Source organism: Scylla paramamosain, chromosome 3 (assembly GCF_035594125.1).
Source record: "Scylla paramamosain isolate STU-SP2022 chromosome 3, ASM3559412v1, whole genome shotgun sequence".
Classification (NCBI taxonomy): domain Eukaryota; kingdom Metazoa; phylum Arthropoda; class Malacostraca; order Decapoda; family Portunidae; genus Scylla; species Scylla paramamosain.
In genome coordinates this window covers 10,610,001-10,630,000 of record NC_087153.1, presented here as the reverse complement: position 1 = coordinate 10,630,000, position 20,000 = coordinate 10,610,001, and the positions used below count along the sequence as shown (strand labels likewise).

General features: G+C 42.5%; 1 protein-coding gene and 1 long non-coding RNA gene across 2 annotated transcripts in view; one reads left to right on the top strand and one right to left on the bottom strand.

The window, feature by feature from the left end:
* LOC135090167 (uncharacterized) overlaps positions 1-20,000 on the top strand; it is a 94,550-nt gene that overhangs the window by 30,359 nt on the left and 44,191 nt on the right.
* Positions 17,014-20,000, bottom strand: part of LOC135090173 (uncharacterized) — a 115,036-nt gene continuing 112,049 nt past the window's right edge. The window contains exons 4-5 of the long non-coding RNA XR_010261806.1: positions 17,610-17,694; positions 17,014-17,401 (exon numbers count right to left, since the gene is read on the bottom strand). This is a non-coding gene — a long non-coding RNA (uncharacterized LOC135090173). The remainder of the gene's footprint in view (positions 17,402-17,609; positions 17,695-20,000) is intronic.

The window sequence follows — 20,000 nt, the reverse complement described above, 5'->3', positions numbered from 1 at the left end:
ATAATGTATGGATGTGGCTGTAGAGCAAGACAGAATGCCTCAATGTGGTTTGTAATTATTGGGAAAAAAAAACATGGTAAATAGCAGAGAAAGTAGAGTTAAATCAGGTATTTCGCTTTCAGTCCTCGCGGAAAGCAAAGAAAAGTGGCTCCGATGCAATATGACCTCCAGTAACGAAGCTGTCGACCTCATTCTTCGCTTAAAACGCGCTGCAAAAATGCCTCGACTCTGCAACCCGACTCTTGGGAAGCACAACACACTCCGAGGAATATGGTATTGCAATTGCATTCTTTATCCACCAGCGTTATAAAACTAAAGGCGTCAATCAGAGCTGCTACACACAAACACACACACACACACACACACACACACACACACACACACACACACACACACACACACACACACACATCTGCACTGCTCGAAGTTCAACAAATGATACGGTAATAGCGCTTGAGGGAGAGAGATAGAGAGACAAACAGACAGAAACAGAGACAGAGAGAGAGCGAGCGACAAAGATAAACAAATATATATATATATATATATATACGAGTATATATATATATATATAGAGAGAGAGAGAGAGAGAGAGAGAGAGAGAGAGAGAGAGAGAGAGAGAGAGAGAGAGAGAGAGAGAGAGAGAGAGAGAGAGAGAGAGAGAGAGAAACCCAGAAGACAGGGAAACAGACAGAATGAAACAAACAAAAACAGACAAAAACACAATAAAAAAACACACAAACAAAAATAAAACAAACAAAACACCAACAATCAGGAACCCAAAAGACAGGAATATAAAAGGCGTAGAGAAGGGATCAGCTGAGAGTAGGACCTTGCACGAGGATAGGACCAAAGACCCAAAGTTAAAGGGAAGAAAGAACGTAGGAAACCATCAAGAAATGTGACCAGCAGAGTAGTGACGATAAGCCAGATAGTCACCTTATCACCAAGAGTATTGAGCTGCGAATAACTTCCTTACAATGGAATTAGAGAGAGAGAGAGAGAGAGAGAGAGAGAGAGAGAGAGAGAGAGAGAGAGAGAGAGAGAGAGAGAGAGAGAGAGAGAGAGAGAGAGAGAGAGAGAGAGAAAGGGGGAGAGAAAGGGGGAGAGAAAAAACAAAAAGAAAGTTACATGGAGAATCAATACTAGGAGAGAGAGAGAGAGAGAGAGAGAGAGAGAGAGAGAGAGAGAGAGAGAGAGAGAGAGAGAGAGAGAGAGAGAGAGAGAGAGAGAGAGAGAGAGAGAGAGAGAGAGAGCCTTCCTAATATCGGTGGCTCACCCTTCATTAAGCTTGACGCGAACACACAAGAGCGAAAAATAGCAATTAGGGATCGATGGTTACCAAGTATTGGCTCTCTCTCTCTCTCTCTCTCTCTCTCTCTCTCTCTCTCTCTCTCTCTCTCTCTCTCTCTCTCTCTTCACCCTCCCGCCTTGTGCTACGGCCGAGGCAACCTTCCACACCTCAATGAATGAGCAATAGGAATGTTCTGAATTATGGGCAAGGAAAAGCAGGAAGATGGATATTTGCGAGGGAAATAAGCAAGAAAGGTTGTTAGGTAATTAAGTCAAGGGTGTCTCTGTCTTTGTTTCTCTGTCTGTCTGTCTCTCTCTCTCTCTCTCTCTCTCTCTCTCTCTCTCTCTCTCTCTCTCTCTCTCTCTCTCTCTCTCTCTCTCTCTCTCTCTCTCTCTCTCTCTCTCTGCTCATGTATTTGCCATCTGGTAAGCAAATCACTGACGTTCATTAAAAAAAAAAAAAAATTGATATCCTGTTAGATACATACATAACATACGTACAGACATAAGATACATGCATAAGACGCCTACATACATAAAATACCCCACAATTATTCTTTAAGATATATACATAAGCTTACCAAGAAACCATACGCACCACCATTAACCACACACATCACATTACAAAGACAGCAACACACCAACGTGAACACAAACCAACAAAACAAGTAAGGCACGCTAACCACTCCTGATCCTTACTGAAAGAACACGACCATCTGGCGGCAAAAATATTGCAACTGGGAAGCTGTGAAGGCGGCAGTGGCAGCGGGAGTGGCGGTGGATGGATGGGAGGGCGACGGTGGCGGCGGAGCAGGAAGGTTGGGAGGAGGACGGGACAGGAGGGGAGGGGAAGGAAAGAAAGGATTGGTGCCCTCAGTCAACCTGCCGTCACTCAGCGGGCCGCCCTTGCCTGAGTGCCACGTCAACACAATCCTCCGCTGGTTTATCAGAAAGCCCAACTACCCGAGCCTGGCGTGCGTGGGGTGGTCGGATCTCTCTCTCTCTCTCTCTCTCTCTCTCTCTCTCTCTCTCTCTCTCTCTCTCTCTCTCTCTCTCTCTCTCTCTCTCTCTCTTCTTTCGCATATTTTCACAGGAGTCTTGAAATCTGCCGCGTTGACGGAAATAGAATGAGGATATTGATAGGCTTTGCATTCGAATATTTGGGTCGTCACGTCAATATTTGAGTTCTTCACTGAGACTTCTGGATTCATTCTCATTTCAGTGGCGGGGAAGGGGAAGGGAGATAAGATTGAAGGGTAAAGAATTGAAGATAGAAGGGGGAGGAAAATAACCGAGGCAAAAACTAACACTGGTGGAGGAACGTCAAGTCAGTTTCAAGCCGTCGTGATGTGGAAATGGTAACTGGCTGGCGGGTCAACATCATTTAGGGCACACTGGTCTCAGACGAAGAAACATGGAACTCACCGGTGAAAGGGATAAAGAAACTAAACAAACTTGGCACTGAAAGAATTAATGTAGAGGAAGAAGGAGGAGGAGGAGGAGGAGGAGGAGGAGGAGGAGGAGGGATTGAAGAAAAGAACAATGGTACCGGTATTGAAAGAAAAGTAAGGAGAGAAATAACAGAAGAGGAAGAAGAGGAAAAAGAGGAATAGAAATAATAATAATAAAGAGAATCAACGGAAAACTGAGAAAGAACAGGATAAGTAAGAGAGTAAAGAGTCAAAAAAAAAAAAAAACAACGAAAATAAAAAAAAAAAAGACGAGGAGGAGGAAAACAAGGACAAGGAGGAGAAAGAGGAAGGAGTTGAAATCTATCCGGTAAACAGGAAGAGGAAAAGGAAGGGGAAAAGGAAGGGAAGGGGAGAGGCAAATGGAGGGGAGTAAGTCTATTTGCATAACATAATTACTTCTTAGGAGCACAAAGGAATCTTGAGAAGGGTCAGCCAAGAAGTGAAGCTTGGAATAACTTCACGAGGAGCGGAGTGAGATGGGAAGGGTCAACGCCATAAATAACACTTACTCAAATACTAAAGTGAATAAACAGTGAACTAATTGAAAGTTACCGTCCTGCATGAGTTAAAATGAAAGTTCTGTGATTTTAAATATTTCCCAAGGACGATTAGTACTTTATCTGAAGTTGTGTAGTTGTTCAAATAATACAGCACTACCACCATAACGTAAAGCCAACACTACTACTACTACTACTACTACTACTACTACTATAACCACCACCACCACCACTCTCTCCTCGCTTCCCCAACAACTAAACGAGAAGCTGACAAAGTTACTACTACGGTTCGGTTTCTAATTAGACGAAACGCTGAACCATCTCCACTCTCCCTTCCTTATTAATACCCCTCCCCTTCTGCCCTTCCTCCAACCCGAACCCTACTCTTCTCCTCATCCTCCTTCCCCACCTCCTCTTCCTCCTCCGTTGACAGTTTTCTCTCCCACCGACACACCTTCTTTATTTCATCCCAATCAAAAACATCTTTACTCGCCTCCTAAAACATTTTTCCTTCTCCCTTGCTTTTTTCCTCCTTATTTGCACTTGTTTCCTCCACCACGTCACAGAACATTCCTCCACCTTCTCTACTCTTCCTCCATCCTTCCTCTCTTCCTTCCTCCTCCTCCTCCTTTCCTCCTGACAAGCTTCTCTCCCATTATCTGAGATGGTCCGTCTGATCACATTCTTGGGCACAATAAAGTTCATTACGATCCAATTAACGGAGGCTTAGGTGCAAGTGAAAGCTCAGTGCCTCCTGCTGCCGAGCCTCACCTATTCAAGGGGTAATGGAAGGTAACGAGAACAAGAGAGAGAGAGAGAAGAGAGAGTGAGAGAGCACAGAGAGAAGAAGAGTTACATCGTCTTTCACTGTTCCGAACATTACAAGAGGAAGGGAGTCACATATCTAAGGTTCAGTTGCACAATGGTCCGTATTCCGATACACTTTTACGCCGCACCTCCACTTCTCTCAAAAGGCTCTTCGCAGTTGAAGTTACACGGGTTCTCAAGGCTGTTTTTACGATTCTAGTGACAGACTAACAGAATTTCCACATTTTTAACAATGAAACACTTCTGGGAACCTGGCTAATCATCTCTGTGGCCTTTAAAAATAGTCGTTGTGAGACGGCAATGTTAACAGGAAGAGTCAAGAGGCTTAAATAGTGTGATGTGCAGTGGTAGGGAAGGGCACGTGTTGTAAGGCATTGTAATAGCATGTAATGGTGAGGTGGTGAAAACTGGCAAGTGAGGTGATGAGGTGATTTGAGGAGTGGAAGTGGTGTTATAGAGAGGTGGAGGAGTGGTAGTGAGGTAGGAGAGTGGCATGAAGCGAGGTAACAGAATTTGTCGTAGTTAGAGGAATGCCATGAAGTGAGATGACTGTGGTGTTGTAGTGAGGTAGAAGAATGTAGGTTGTTTTGAGGTGACAGAATGACGCATTGCAATGAGACGAGGGCATGCCATGAAAGCAAACCAACAAAATGATACATGAAGTGAGAAAATAAGACTAAAAATCAAACCCCATAAAATTGAAAAACCCTAATCCACTTACACATAAAAAAAAAAAAGACAAGAACACAACATAAAACTCAAACGTGACATAACCTTAACAAGACACGACACACGTACACCACCCCTCACGTCACGTCCTGTTACTACAAAGGCCAGAACGTCACGGCAGTGTAAGTAAGGTCAGAGGTCGCAGAGGGGTCACCCAAGCCTCAGGTCACGGAAAAGGTCACGACCACTCATAACGGCATACATATTGCACCACACTCACTACAGTTGCTTTATGGATCCAGGCACACCACTGCTACAACTAAACTTCCCTCTCCGTCTCTCTTCCTCTCTCAAGTTGCTCTGTGGTGACGACGAACACTGCAGGAGAGGTGAATGCCAGCAGACGCGAGGGACTGTGTTTTAAGTAGTGGAAGGTGCAAAGGAATGAAGAAAGGCATGACTCTTGGACTCAAGCTCGCTAGTATTACTTCCCTCTGTGCCCTTCAAGCTACTTCTCTGGTGATGATGAGGAGAGAACAACAGGAGACGCGATGAACTGTGAGTTTCTGAGTATTAAGAAGTGGAAGGTGCAAAGGAATGAATGAAACTTTTGCTCCCAACCTCGCTACTTCTACTACTAAGCTTCCCTCTCTAGTGACAATGAAAACTAGAGGGAAGGTGAATGCTTGGGAAGGTGAGGGATTGTGTGGTAAATAAAACAGAAAAAAAAAATGGAAGGTGCAAAGGAATGAAGGAAACTTTTTGGTCCTGAGCTGGCTACCATTACTGCTAAGTTTCCTCCCTGTCCTTCAAGTTGACAATGATAGGCTATGGGAAAATGAATGCTATGGGAAGTGAAGCACAGAAGGACTGGGTATCAACGTGCGAAGGAAGGAAGGAAGGAAGGAAGGAAGGAAGGAAGGAAGGAAGGAAGAAAACTACGACAGCCAAAAAGGAGCCCCTCCGAAAAAAAAAAAATCGATGGTGCGTGTTAAAAGCCAATGCAGAATAAAAGAAAGAAGGACAAAAAGTTAAGGATAACAGGTCCCGCCACGAGAGGGAAAAGAAAAGTTGATAAGATATACGAGGGTGAGGTACAAGGGAGGGAGAGGGTGTAGAATAAAGGGGAGTGTAGGTTTTACAGGGGGAAGGAACAAAGAAGGTTTAAATTTGTAAAAAACAGGGGGAAAAATTTTGTTTCGTCATAAAGAAGAAAAATAATAGTTGCAGGAAGTTATGCAAAGATAAAAAAAATAAGTAGAAATGAATGAAAGAAAAACAAAGAAAGACGAAAGAAAACTTGAGGTATATATCCTTTTGAAGTGAAAAGAACGATTCGAGGAAGAGAGAAAATACGATAAGTAAAACCATGAGGGGAAGAGAAGACAAAAGAAGAATCAAGGTGGAAGAAGAAAAGTAAAGAAAAAAAACATGAAAAGAAAGATAAAAAGAAAGAAGAGCGACAAACTTAGGCAGAGAGAGAGAGAGAGAGAGAGAGAGAGAGAGAGAGAGAGAGAGAGAGAGAGAGAGAGAGAGAGAGAGAGAGAGAGAGAGAGAGAGAGAGAATGGAAAGCAAAGATAATAAAAGAGAACGAACAAAGGAAGGAAAAATACCACTGAAATACTCTTTCTTCTCTCACTTCTGGAAGAAAATTTCACGCAAAAAAAAAAAAAAAGGCGAGGGAAACTTTTACAGAGGATGTGGAGAAAGAATGTAAATAAAGAGAGAGGCGAACATGCGAAAGTGGGAATATCAAGGAGGAGGAGGAGGAGGAGGAAGAGGAGGAGGAAGAGGGAAGAATGAAGAAGAGAAAAGCAGGTTACTCACTCCTCTCGCTCACTCTTGGATTATTTCTACATTTTCCAAACCATTACCGCATCGATTTTCAATATAGAGCGAGCGTGAGAGAGAGAGAGAGAGAGAGAGAGAGAGAGAGAGAGAGAGAGAGAGAGAGAGAGAGAGAGAGAGAGAGAGAGAGAGAGAGAGAGAGAGAGAGAGAGAGAGAGAGAGAGAGAGAGAGAGAGAGAGAGAGAGAGAGAGAGATTGGCGCCAAGTGAGAGAAAGGAACAAATAGTGATAAGGACGACAAAGCCATTCCGAAGAAAGAAAAAAGAGGAAGAGATACGCATGGAGAGAGAGAGAGAGAGAGAGAGAGAGAGAGAGAGAGAGAGAGAGAGAGAGAGAGAGAGAGAGAGAGAGAGAGAGAGAGAGAGAGAGAGAGAGAGAGAGAGAGAGAGAGAGAGACTTCACACACACACACACACACACACACACACACACACACACACACACACACACACACACACACACACACACACACACACACACACACACACACACACACACACACACACAGACACGCAAACACTTTCCATTCACGCCATATATAAATCACCCCCGCCAGTATTAATCACTCACGCAAGCAGAAGCGACAAAATGAAAAACACTAGAATCATGTAGCCATAAATAACCTCACAATCTGCTGTAGTTCATCACACCGCAGCGCGCTGACGATCCATCACGCGGCGCTGCAAACACGAGAGCCGGTGAGACAGAGACAAGAGACATGAGCCACCCCTCCCTCCCCCCCCAAAAAAAAAAAGAGACACAAACACTAACATCTGTAGCGTTATCAGAAGTAGCAGCATTAACGTAAGAGACAGGCAGAGATATTTACAGTGAGAAGGTAAGACGGAGACAAAGAGACGAGACCAATTAAGAGGGACACAAAGACAGTAGCATCTGCGGCAGCATCAGTGCAAAAGACAGACAGAGGTGCAGAGCATTCACAGAGGGAAACTCAAAGGAGAGACGAAGCCTGGACAAAAATATAAATAAATAAATAAATAAATACTTAAGAAAAAAAGGCACTAGTAATCATAGCAGCATCAGAAGCAGCAGCAGTATAAGCAACATCACTAGCAACAACAATATTAGCAGCATCAGTAGCAGTATTAGCATCACGCATAGCATTATTAGCACAGCAGACAGGCTGAAATGCAGGGCGTTAACAGAGGGCGACGTGTACATCTCCAATAAGGCAGTGGTGAGGTAATCAATAAGGCAGAAGGCAGATCATGAGTGCAGCGACAAACAGGTGATGAGGACGAGATAAGCAGTGGGAGCCGCGCAGGGACGGGTTCACGCATTGGAATCCAATAGCTTACCCACACCCGCTGTTCACTGATCGCTCTCTCTCTCTCTCTCTCTCTCTCTCTCTCTCTCTCTCTCTCTCTCTCTCTCTCTCTCTCTCTCTCTCTCACCTTGTCTTCCTGCCTTCCGTTACTGAGAGTCACACCACATCCTCCTTCTCCTGCTCTTGCTTTTTCTTGGTCTTCGTCACCTGTTTCTTCTTCTTCTTCTTCTTCTTCTTCTTCTTTTTCTTCCTCCTCCTCCTCCTCCTCCTGCTCCTCCTCCTCTTGGTTTTTATCTATCCATCTGGTACAATTCTTTCGTTACTTTCTTCTTTCCGTACTTTTCTTCTCTTGCCTCTCCTGATTCCGGTAATGCCTCCTATGATCTTAAGCCCAATTTTTCCTAACTGCTACTTTTTTTCCGGCTTTCATTTCGCACCAACCACTCTCTCTCTCTCTCTCTCTCTCTCTCTCTCTCTCTCTCTCTCTCTCTCTCTCTCTCTCTCTCTCTCTCTCTCTCTCTCTCTCTCTCTCTCATTTTCTCCTCTACTTCTTTCCCTTGGCCTCCACCTCCCCCAGACTCTTTCATTTCTTCTGCTCTTAATGAAAACGGCCCGTTAATTTTACGAAGCTGTAATCGTATTTGCTCCTTATTGATGCTGCAAGCAGATTCCTGCATTCGTAAACATCCACCCTTTTTCAAAATATTTCAATAGGCGAGTCTGAGTTGAAGCAATAATCGGCGCGACGGACCAGAGCAGCGGGGAGAGTGGAGGGTGGTTGCAGGGTACTCACATGCCAGGAGAACTTTGAAATAATACAAGCTTATTCATATGCCACTTCATCTTTCATCACCCATCTTCTCTCATCCATTTCATCCGAGACTGACTGAGGGAATGGGAGTGTGTCGTCCTAAACTTACAGACCAGTACAACTTTATATAACACAAACTTATCCACGTACCAAATTATCTGAATTACCTGAAAGGAGACTCAGTTTGAAAAGGAATGCAGACCAGATGTCTTTAGCAGATATATTTACGTATTCCTTCCACTAAAAGTATACGAAATCTTCTCAACAAATGAGGAATCGTATCCAAATAGGAAATTGTTTAAAACGAGTGACGCAGTTTGACCAAAAGAAGCACGCATAAGGTGTCATTAGCAGCCTTATTTTCATATGTTTTCCCCTTTCAATATATTGTCTCGTTCTGAAAACTAGGAAAACTCCTAATAACACAATCATATGCGTGCATAGAAGAATTTAAAACGAATAACACACCAGTTTAACAAAGAAACACAGAAGAGTCCTTCATAGATAAACTTCCGTACCCTTTCCACTTCCCGTGACCGATACCAATCCCAAAAAACAAGCAGGAACCAATGGCCTTAATCCTTCCCTGCCCATCCTCTCCTGCAGCTGAGGGCCACTTGCTACACTCCCCTGCCGCTGCCTCACCGCGTCCCTCATGGCCTTCCTCCGCGCGCTCCAGACGGTGACCTCTCTGCCCACCCACACAACCCAATCTCCAAAGTTCAACAAACTCCTTGGCCTCTTAGGAAGGATGGGGCGGGGAGTGTATGAGCTCGCCACGTAACCAAGAGGCCACACGCGACCACTCGGCTATCACTGGAGTTAATATTTGCTGCCGCTGCCTGCCCTCCCCTGCACTGTACACTAGCAGCGGCGCATCGCAATAAACACAAATCACCCGAGAGATTAATTACCGCTGCGTGCAAAGGCTTTTCCCTATTGCAGTTTCAGAGTGAGTCAGTGAGTTAGCAATCCCTGTATACTAGATTCCTACTACTACCATTACAACAACAACAACAACAACAACAACTACAACAACCACTACTACTACTACTACTACTACTGTTGCTGCTGCTTCTCCTATGTGGGGGAATTCTTGCGAGAAGCTTTAGGGTAAGATAGTGGTAAGCTTAAATTACGTGAACTTATGCAATCCACGTAAATTGTGTGAACTCTTCATTCTGTTAATTCACTTACATGGGAGTTAGCGGAGTGATCAGCTGTTTCTCTCTCTCTCTCTCTCTCTCTCTCTCTCTCTCTCTCTCTCTCTCTCTCTCTCTCTCTCTCTCTCTCTCTCTCTCTCTCTCTCTCTCTCTCTCTCTCTCTCTCTCTCTCTCTCTCTCTCTCTCTCTCTGTGTGTGTGTGTGTGTGTGTGTGTGTGTGTGTGTGTGTGTGTGTGTGTGTGTGTGTGTGTGTGTGTGTGTGTGTGCCTGTCAGTCTGTGTAAAAAAGGAAAGAAAAGAAGCATAGAAAGAGAGACGGATAGGAGACTGAGATGGGGAAGGAGAAAGAGCAAAAGAGGAGGAGGAGGAGGAGGAGGAGGAGGAGGAGGAGGAGGAGGAGGAGGAGGAGGAGGAGGAGGAGGAGGAGGAGGAGGAGGAGGAGGAGGAAGGGATTGGCAAGGATCCAAGCCAAGTTTCTTATGGGGCCGGAGTGGGTGGCGTTTCGGGAGGAAGGAACGCATAGAGGGAGGAGGAGGAGGAGGAGGAGGAGGAGGAAGAGGAGGAGGAGGAGGAGGAAGGAGGGAGCAGCAGCGTCAGAGGCTTGGACTGGAGGAAGGTGAGAGGAGAGGACGGGAGGCAAGGAAGACTGGAGGGATAACAAGGACAGGTAGGAAGGAGGAAGGAATAAGCAAGGAAACGTGGACTGAGGAGTGAGGGAGGGAGGGAAGGAAGCGGCAGAATGTGAGGAGTGAACGGGGGGAAGGAGGGGACGCGGAAGGGGGCGTAAGGGGGCGGGAGAAGCAAAGAGGTAAAGGAAAGAACAAGGCAAGGACGAAGGAAGGTTGCAATCAAGTCTTCTGCGGCGTGTTATCCATTGTAATGCTGAGAGAGAGAGAGAGAGAGAGAGAGAGAGAGCGAGAGAGAGAGAGAGAGAGAGAGAGAGAGAGAGAGAGAGAGAGAGAGAGAGAGAGAGAGAGAGAGAGAGAGAGAGAGAGAGAGAGAGAGAGAGAGATTCAACTTAAGACGATTTTCAAGTTTAATCAGATCATTCTCTATTATTTTATTTATTTATTTATTTATTTATTTATTATTTTTTTTTTTTCAACTTGCGCTTCAAGAACTGGTCTCAACTAAGCGTGTCAACCCAGTGAGCACTACAACAGAGTCCCTGAACACAGGCTGTGGTGGGAATCAGTCCGCCAAGTGTAAGCAAAACGTGACGTCGCTCTGGCAAAAAACGAAGTGTTTCAATAAATTAGTATGTGTGTATGTAGATGTGTATCATTAGTGTTGCTGGAATACAGATATGCTAGATGAATGAAATGAATAATGAATGCATGAATGAATAAATGAATATAGAATTTCATGAAAATAAGTTAATAGAGAATTGAAATGCAGTGCGTATGCTACGTGTCGAGAATTGAGCTGCAAATGCATGCAGAAAAAAATATACAGACTGGTGAAAATCATAGATTACATTGTGAGGATGACGATGATAATGATTGTTATTATTTATAATTGATGATGATGATGATGATGACGATGATGATGATGATACAAAAATGTTTGACTATGAGAGATAATTAAAACAGTAATGTCAACAATTAAAATACTGATGTTACTTTTAACATCGAGATTATTACTATTAATAGTAATCTCCTGCTGTTATTTATGTTATCATTATTTTTCTGTGTATTATTATTATTATAATTATAATTATTATTAATATTATTATTATTATTATTATCATCATCATCAATTTCACCACAACCACCACCACCATAATCATCATCATCATCATCATCATCATTATCATTTTCCTTACTTTCTTTCAACCCTTCACCCCTTACTCCTCCCTCACCCTCCCTCTCCTCTCACCCTTCCCCTTCCTGTTACCTTTCCTCTCCCCTCACCCTTCCTCTTCCCCCTTCCCCTTCTCCCTCACCCCTTCCCTTCCTCTGCCGCTCACCCTCCCCCGACCAGCCTTAGCGCAGTCCCACTTCAGCGTGTTTATCCGGCCAGATATAGATGGTGATGGCGTGATGGTAGCGGTGATGGCGGCTCTGCGGCTGACGATAGTGCGTGATGGATGGCGGTGGTGACGCTGCGGGTGATGGTGTTCCGATGGTGGTGGTGGTGGTGGTGGTGGCGATTTGTGGTTATGCATCAGGTGTTGAAGCTTAACACACACACACACACACACACACACACACACACACACACACACTTGTCTACTTAAATGCATGCATAATCGCACATACATAATACATATCTGCCAACACACTCACACGCACACGCACACACACACACAGAGAGAGAGAGAGGAGAGAGAGAGAGAGAGAGAGAGAGAGAGAGAGAGAGAGAGAGAGAGAGAGAGAGAGAGAGAGAGAGAGAGGAGAGAGAGAGAGAGAGAGGGGGGGGGGGGAACACCACTAAATTAATTACATCAAAACTACGCTCGTAACAACTCATTCATGCAGCTGAACAGGTAAACAACCGACCAACTCACTAAAACAACCTAACAAACTGCATGCAACAATAATAAACCCAAACAAACATCAAACTCCTCCAACATGTGTATATTTTTTTTTACAATTTGAAACATTTACAAAAGAATAAATAACATAAACAAACAAACAAACTAACAAAACTAACAAACCAATTACACTAAAAAAATAAACAAATGAAAGAAGAGAAAAAAGATAGAGAGAAAAAAAAACACATATTTACTATTTAATGTCATAGTTTGCCCTTTACTGAAGTGTGGTACGGTTAATGGCTGTATTATGTGCCAGGCTGTGTTGTGATGACCTCATGCTGCCATCAACACCCTGTACAGCATGACAGCGTGAATGTTCCTGCTGCTCTCTTTCCGATAAAATGAGTGTAGCGGTGGTGGTGGTGGTGGTGGTGGTGGTTGTTGTGTTAGTAGTAGTAGTAGTAGTAGTAGTTCTTATCGTTGTTTTTGGTTTTCATGGTCTCATTGATGTTTTAATGTACTATTCCTGATATTTTTCTCGCTTTTATTGCTATTTTTAATTATCTAAAGGAGGAGGAGGAGAACAATTAAGAGAAGATGAAAGATGAATATGACTTGACCAAAAATAACAACAAAAATTCAAAACACGACAAAAAAAGAAAAAAAAAAAAATGACAGCCCCACAACAAAAACCAGTCCAGTTGTCGATGAAAGAGGCAGACAAACAGATACAGCGGTACCAGCGGCCAGACTGGAAGGGGAAGTCTTCAAAACATTCACAAAACCAATTCCACAATACAATAAGCTATTTCTGCCGCGTCCCATTCCCAAATATTTTTCTTCCATATGAGAAATCGTATTTGTCCCCCGATAATACTCCCAGACTCACTCAATTCACAATACTTTCTTCTCTACACAGTTCAGTCTGACTTACTTTATTCATAGTTTTTTTTTTCCCTCCCTTTCTCATTTAATTGTCTCACTCACCTTATTCACAGTAACTTACATTTTTTTTCTACTCATTTCTCTCAGGCTTGCTTTTATTTACAACACTCTCTTCCCAGCACAATTCACTCTGACTTCCTTTGTTCACATTACTTTCTTCCATATGTAGTTTTCAAAGGCTCACGCTATTGACAGTACCTTCTTCCCATGACAATTCACTCACTTTATTCACAAGAGGTTTTTCCTTCACTATATAATTCTCTCACACTCACTTTATTCACAACATTGCTGACACATTTCTCCGAGGCTCTCTTTCTGTCCTGTGTTGTAATGTAAGTGACGCTGTTCCCAAACGATAATAACGTAAGAGAACTGAAAGAGAGAGTGGCCAATATATTTTCTGAGGTTTTTATATTTCCCTCCTGAAAAGACCAAGACATGTATACATATCTTACATTTTGAAGTATATTTAACAGACCTCAGAATATTCATGATGATAAGACTTTTAAATATCAATAGATTTTGTAGAATAATTTATATATATGTATAATCTATTAGCGTCCACATAAAAAAAAGTTATTCTATGTAATGAAACACTGAATCATACAGAGTTGTGTTACAGTGAATAAACATAAATCTATAAATCTTTAAATATCACAAGACAAACTCAGATACTCTGTTGTTACTTCTGCTGCTGCTGTGTTGCTGTGCTGTTGTTGTTGTTACTTGTAGTGCTGCAATGTTCTTGTTATATAATTTTTGATAACATGATGGTATTCCAAGTCACCTCTGCCTCACTTAATGCTCCTGCTACTGTAATGTCTTGTATTACTCCTGTTCCATAGCACTACAGCCCACCACACCCCCACCTCCTCCTTCCTCGCTTCGCTGACAGGGGCCTTCAGGCGTGCTGCAATTTACTTTGGCTTAACATTATTCCCACATATTTCGTTTCATCCATTTTTCGTTGAGATACAATTTGTTTTCAAACAATACCGTGATTGGATTCCCATCCAATCGCGGAAAATCAACAACTTCATAAACAAACTTTCCAGAAAAGTACTGGCAAAAAAATCGCTCAATTCTAAGGATACATCGTGTGAGTGTGTGTGTGTGTGTGTGTGTGTGTGTGTGTGTGTGTGTGTGTGTGTGTGTGTGTGTGTGTGTGTGTGTGTGTGTGTGTGAATCAGTTGCCGTGTAAGGATAATATGCAAAGATAGACAGCAGTAAACTTGGAAAATACTTACAAACTACGAGTATTCTAGATGCAGAGTTTATTCAAATACAGTTCCATTATAGTAAGACTATTACTGGTACTGTCATTGCTCGCACTCCTCCTCCTCCTCCTACTACTACTACTCCTACTACTACTACTACTACTACTACAAATAATAATAATAATAATAATAATAATAATAATAATAATAATAATAATAATAATAATCATAATAATAATACTGCTGCTACTACTACAACTAATAGCAATAAAATTAAGAACAGCAACGACAACAACAACAATTACTACTACTACTACTACTACTATTACTACTACTACTACTCCTACTACTACTACTACTACTAGTACTACTTCTACTACTACTACCACTACTACTACTACTACTGGTGGAGGTGATGGCGATACAATCGATCTAGTAAGAATTCGCTACACGGGGACGAGGGCCGAGGGAAAGGCACTAAACTTCAAGTATATGAATCCAATACTACTTCGAGAAAATTATGTACAAAAAAATGCAATACTAAAATTGTGTAAGAACTTGGCCTAGTCTCTCTCTCTCTCTCTCTCTCTCTCTCTCTCTCTCCTCTCTCTCTCTCTCTCTCTCTCTCTCACATTAGTAGTAGTAGTAGTAGTAGTAGTAGTAGTAGTAGTAGTAGTAAGCAGAAGCATCAGCAGCAGTAGCACTAGTAATAAGTAAAATTAAGGAAAGAAAGAATAAATAGGAAATGTGAGAACTCCTGACATAAAATATTCTTCGAGAACAAAATTCCTTTTTACTGTCACAATAAACTCAACTTGCCGTCCAGCCTCACAAAGGGAGCTAAGGAGGTGGAAGTAGTAGTAGTAGTAGTAGTAATAGAAGAAGAAGAAGAAGAAGAAGAAGAAGAAGAGAAGACGAAGCAGAAGAGAGGCAGAGGAAGAGGAAAAAGAACAAGAACAAGAACAAGAACAAGACCAAGAAGAACAAGAACAAGAACAAGAAGAACAAGAACAAGAACAAGAAGAAGAACAAGAAGAACAAGAACAAGAAGAACAAGAAGAAGAAGAAGAACGAAAGGAGACGGAAAAAAAGAAGACAATTATATTATAAAAACACAAAGAAGATGAAAGGAATAAAACTTTTCAACAATAACAAAACGTAATTTAATAACAAATACAAGACCTAAACGTGCGGAGGAAGAAAACTATAAAAGAAGAGGAGAGAAAGAAAGCAGAAACTAGAATCGTAAAAAGAAATAGAAGGACAAGAAGGAAAACTGGGAGTGTGGAGGAGGGAAGGATGGAAGGAACAGGCGAGCAATTGTGTAAATGGGATTGACTTAAAACTTGGTCGTCGCATCAGAGAGAGAGAGAGAGAGAGAGAGGAGAGAGAGAGAGAGAGAGAGAGGAGAGAGAGAGAGAGAGAGAGAGAGAGAGAGAGAGAGAGAGAGAGAGAGAGAGAGAGAGAGAGAGAGAGAGAGAGAGAGAAAGAGAAGAGAGAGAAAGAAGAGAGGAGAAAGAGGGAATTTGGCACCAACTAGATCTGATCAAGACCAAACGCCAAAACACACACACACACACACACACACACACACACACACACACACACCCACACACACCACACACACACACACACACCACACACACACACACACACACACCAATCTCCGGGCGCCCATTAACGCAGCGTGGCAGGAAGTGTGTCGCATCCAGCCCCTGCTGCTGACTCTTTGACCCATCTCTTTGCTGAGCCTCACCCCACGTGACCGCTGCTTCAGACCAGTTAGGCCTCTTCTCGTATACATTTTAGGTTTTCATGAGGCGTATTTTTCAAAGACCACATACATAAAGAGTCATTTCGGTTTCCTATGTTTTTTTTTTCTTTCCTCATTGCTAATGCAGAATACGTGCTGTCATAGTTAGAATCCTTGAATCATGAGAACTTCAACAACTTTCACTAAAGCCTGTTAAAAGAAAGTTAAAACAAGACGCCGAAATATTTATCAATGCTGGTCTTAATTCTCCAAATGCAAAAGAATAAATAGGCAAACCCGTGGTGCGATGAGTCTTAGCAATGGCAGTCATCTTCATAGCAAACGTTCTCCTCGACGTGCGAATGAAGACACAGAACAGTGCTGGTCGTCCTGGGAAAATTATACAGCTACAGGAAAACGAAAGAAAAGAGAACGCTGTGATTATTTCATGGTAATTTCGTCTAATCTCGTTTCGCTTGAAAAAATATCATTGCAAGCGCCCCATTTGGCCGGAATAATTTAAACTGGCGCAACAAAATGGCGCTAAATAGTAAAATGCGATTATGGCGGTGCTGCATTTGAAAATTAAGGACCAAATTATGTGCCGCCATTATGAAACGCACACTGGTATCCTTGGTGGCGCTGCGCTGGAGGTGGAAAGTAATATAAGTGCACAGGTAACAAGTGACCTATAGCAAACAATACACGGATGTCAGGTAATAAGAGAACACAAGTGTAAAAAAATCCATGAGCTGCTTTACTCTTCCTGTTTTTAATCTCGTTCATCTCACAGCACTCATATGACAACAGGAAGCGAATTATTATCTCCTTTTTCCAACTCATCTCCTCATTTGTACAGTATAATCAGCTAGACTGCTGGAAGAGTACTTTGATGTAGCAATACACAGCGTTTGCAATCCGACAAATATTAGGCATCAGTTTCGTAAAAAGAAGCACAAATTAGGCACATCATTCCGCAGAGGTACGTGTGTGCACTGCATCTCCTCGGCTGCTGTGCTCGGTTCAGTCCTGCCAAGTTCATTTGTACAGCTGGAGCCTCGTGCGGTGTTCTGCCTCGCCAGCTGGTGTCTCTGTGCCAGGTGGTGCCTCCCCTATTGCCTGCCACGCGCCACGCCATGAGCTATGAGGAGCCATGGACACAAATAGCAACTGAGGCAATAAGAGCTTAAAATGAACTGATGAAACGCAGGTTGGACTTTCATTACATTAATCACTTTTTTGTCTATATAGATTTCATTAACCAGTATCAACACAAATACATGGAAATGTGCTTCGTTTATGGCGCTTTTTACATCTATGAGTCTTATACAGAGGGAGAAAAAAAGTACATTTAATGCCTCTGTCCCTCCATCGCCTCTCCCGCTTCTCGTTCCTTTGAAGGCGCCTCCCGGGGTGATATCCGTAGCAATTCTCCTAATGGAGGAAGAATGGAAGAAAAATTATGGTGATTCCACAGACACACTGCTTTGCTCTGCCCTGCTATAAATCACAGCAACAGCAACAAAAATCACTACTTCTACTGCTGCTACTATTACTACTACTACTACTACTACTACTACTATTGCCATCACCACCACTAACTAGGAAAAATAAACAGTAAACAAAGGCAACTACCACCATTACTACATCACCACGTTTCCTCCTTCCTCTCCTTGTACCTTTCCCTTCTCCTCCACATCTTCCCTTTATGAGTAATTCGGCAGGTGTTAAGCAGTAAGTTATCGCCGCGGTGGCCCCGAGTCGCTCCAATTAAGCGGCACATTCTCCTTCCCCTAACGATACCTCAGGAAGCTCAGGTGATCTGTGATGTCACACCTGTCCTTGACTCCCCTTGAATCCCCGTGAATGAAAGGCTTGACAACCTGATTGGAAAATGTAGAAAAAGATGCAGCTAAGTGTTCTTTATGTAAAAAGTAATAGAAGATAAAGACAATGATAAAAAAATAATAATAATGAAATAAGTAAATGAATAAACAAAAAAGAAAACTCCCTTCCTTTATTTTTTTCGAGCGTATTCAATCTTTCTACTCATTATTATTTATTATTCTCAAATCCTTCTTTTTACATTACAATAGCAATAAAAGCGAGAAAGAAAAAGAGCCATCCATCGCTGTCGGAAGTACTTCGTAACACTAATGTGCTTGAGTTAAAGGCGATGTACGCGTAACAGCCAAAGAGAAACATACAACGCAGCTTACACGGATCGACACAAACATCTCTCTTTGTCAGCTCGTTTACTGCCAGTGAGATTATGACCTGAGTATATTTGACCAACACTACACTGAGGGAACCATTTCGTAACAGTAATTTTCTTGACTTAAAGGCGATATACATGTAGCATCCAAAGAGAAACGCAGAAATACACAAACACAGGGTAAAGATCTACACAAACAACCCCCTTTCACTGCCAGGGAGGGTACGATTTAAGTTCCATTTCAGCAACACTAGACGAGTTTACAGAGCGAAAATACCACCACAGACATGAAAGGATTAGAATACGTACCCATTTTTTTGCTGTTAGTCGTGTGTTCCTAGATCATACACGTAAAATTTGCCAGAGAGATACTGACTTTAGCTAAAGTTCATCGTCACTAGATGAATTTACTAAGCGAAAATAAAATGCCAAAGATGAAGAAAAGCACGGACTACCTTATCCTATCAGCTGCGTTCTTTCTAAATCCTGTACTTAAAATTAATTCTGCGTAACACTAAGCAGTACACGACTTTACAGAACGAAAAAAAGAAAAAAAAGACATTAAAAAAATCAAACTACCCTTTACATTCCTTTGATATCACTCATCATTCAAAATCATGCACTCAAACTATCCCAACATTTCATTAAACCTGAGAAGACACAATAGCAGTAAAAAGCATTAAAAGAATACACATCAGGAGCATGATAAAAAAAAAAAAATCTCAAACTACTTCATTCAATCCTTTGCTGTCAGTCACCATTCACAACCAAAACACTCAAATCATCCACACATTTCATTAAACGCAAGAAGACACCAGTGGTAACAGTAGTCACCATACCCATAGCAGGTAAGAGAGTTAAAGATTGCACATCAGGAATTTTCGTGTTTTTGCCCCTCTGCATTGATAGGTGGCGTGTTTCAGTGAGAGTGAGCCAGCCAGTGCAGCCCGGCGGGTGATAGAGTGGATGAATGCAGGTTAATGTGCCGGCGGTAATGATGCAGCTTGTCGCCTCGCTTGTTACTGGGTGTTGAAGTATGTCATTGTGCAGGTAACACATGACACAGCTCTTCGTTAACCTGGTATTTTTCCCTCTCTCTCTCTCTCTCTCTCTCTCTCTCTCTCTCTCTCTCTCTCTCTCTCTCTCTCTCTCTCTCTCTCTCTCTCGCATACAGGCAAACTACATGCAAACCCGTCCTCTCTCTCTCTCTCTCTCTCTCTCTCTCTCTCTCTCTCTCTCTCTCTCTCTCTCTCTCTCTCTCTCTCTCTCTCTCTCTCTCTCTCTCTCTCTCTCTCTCTCTCTCCTTTGTTGTTAGCGAGGTAGAGAACGATAAGACAGACAGACAATTTGCAGGCAGACAGACAGACAGACAGACAGACAGACAGACAGACAGACAGACAGATAAACAAACAGACTCAGACAAAACAAAGACAACCTGTTTATCCTTGCTCTTCTTTTTCACCTTAATTTATTGTTTTCCTCCTAAAACGGTTTCCCGAAACTCTCTCTCTCTCTCTCTCTCTCT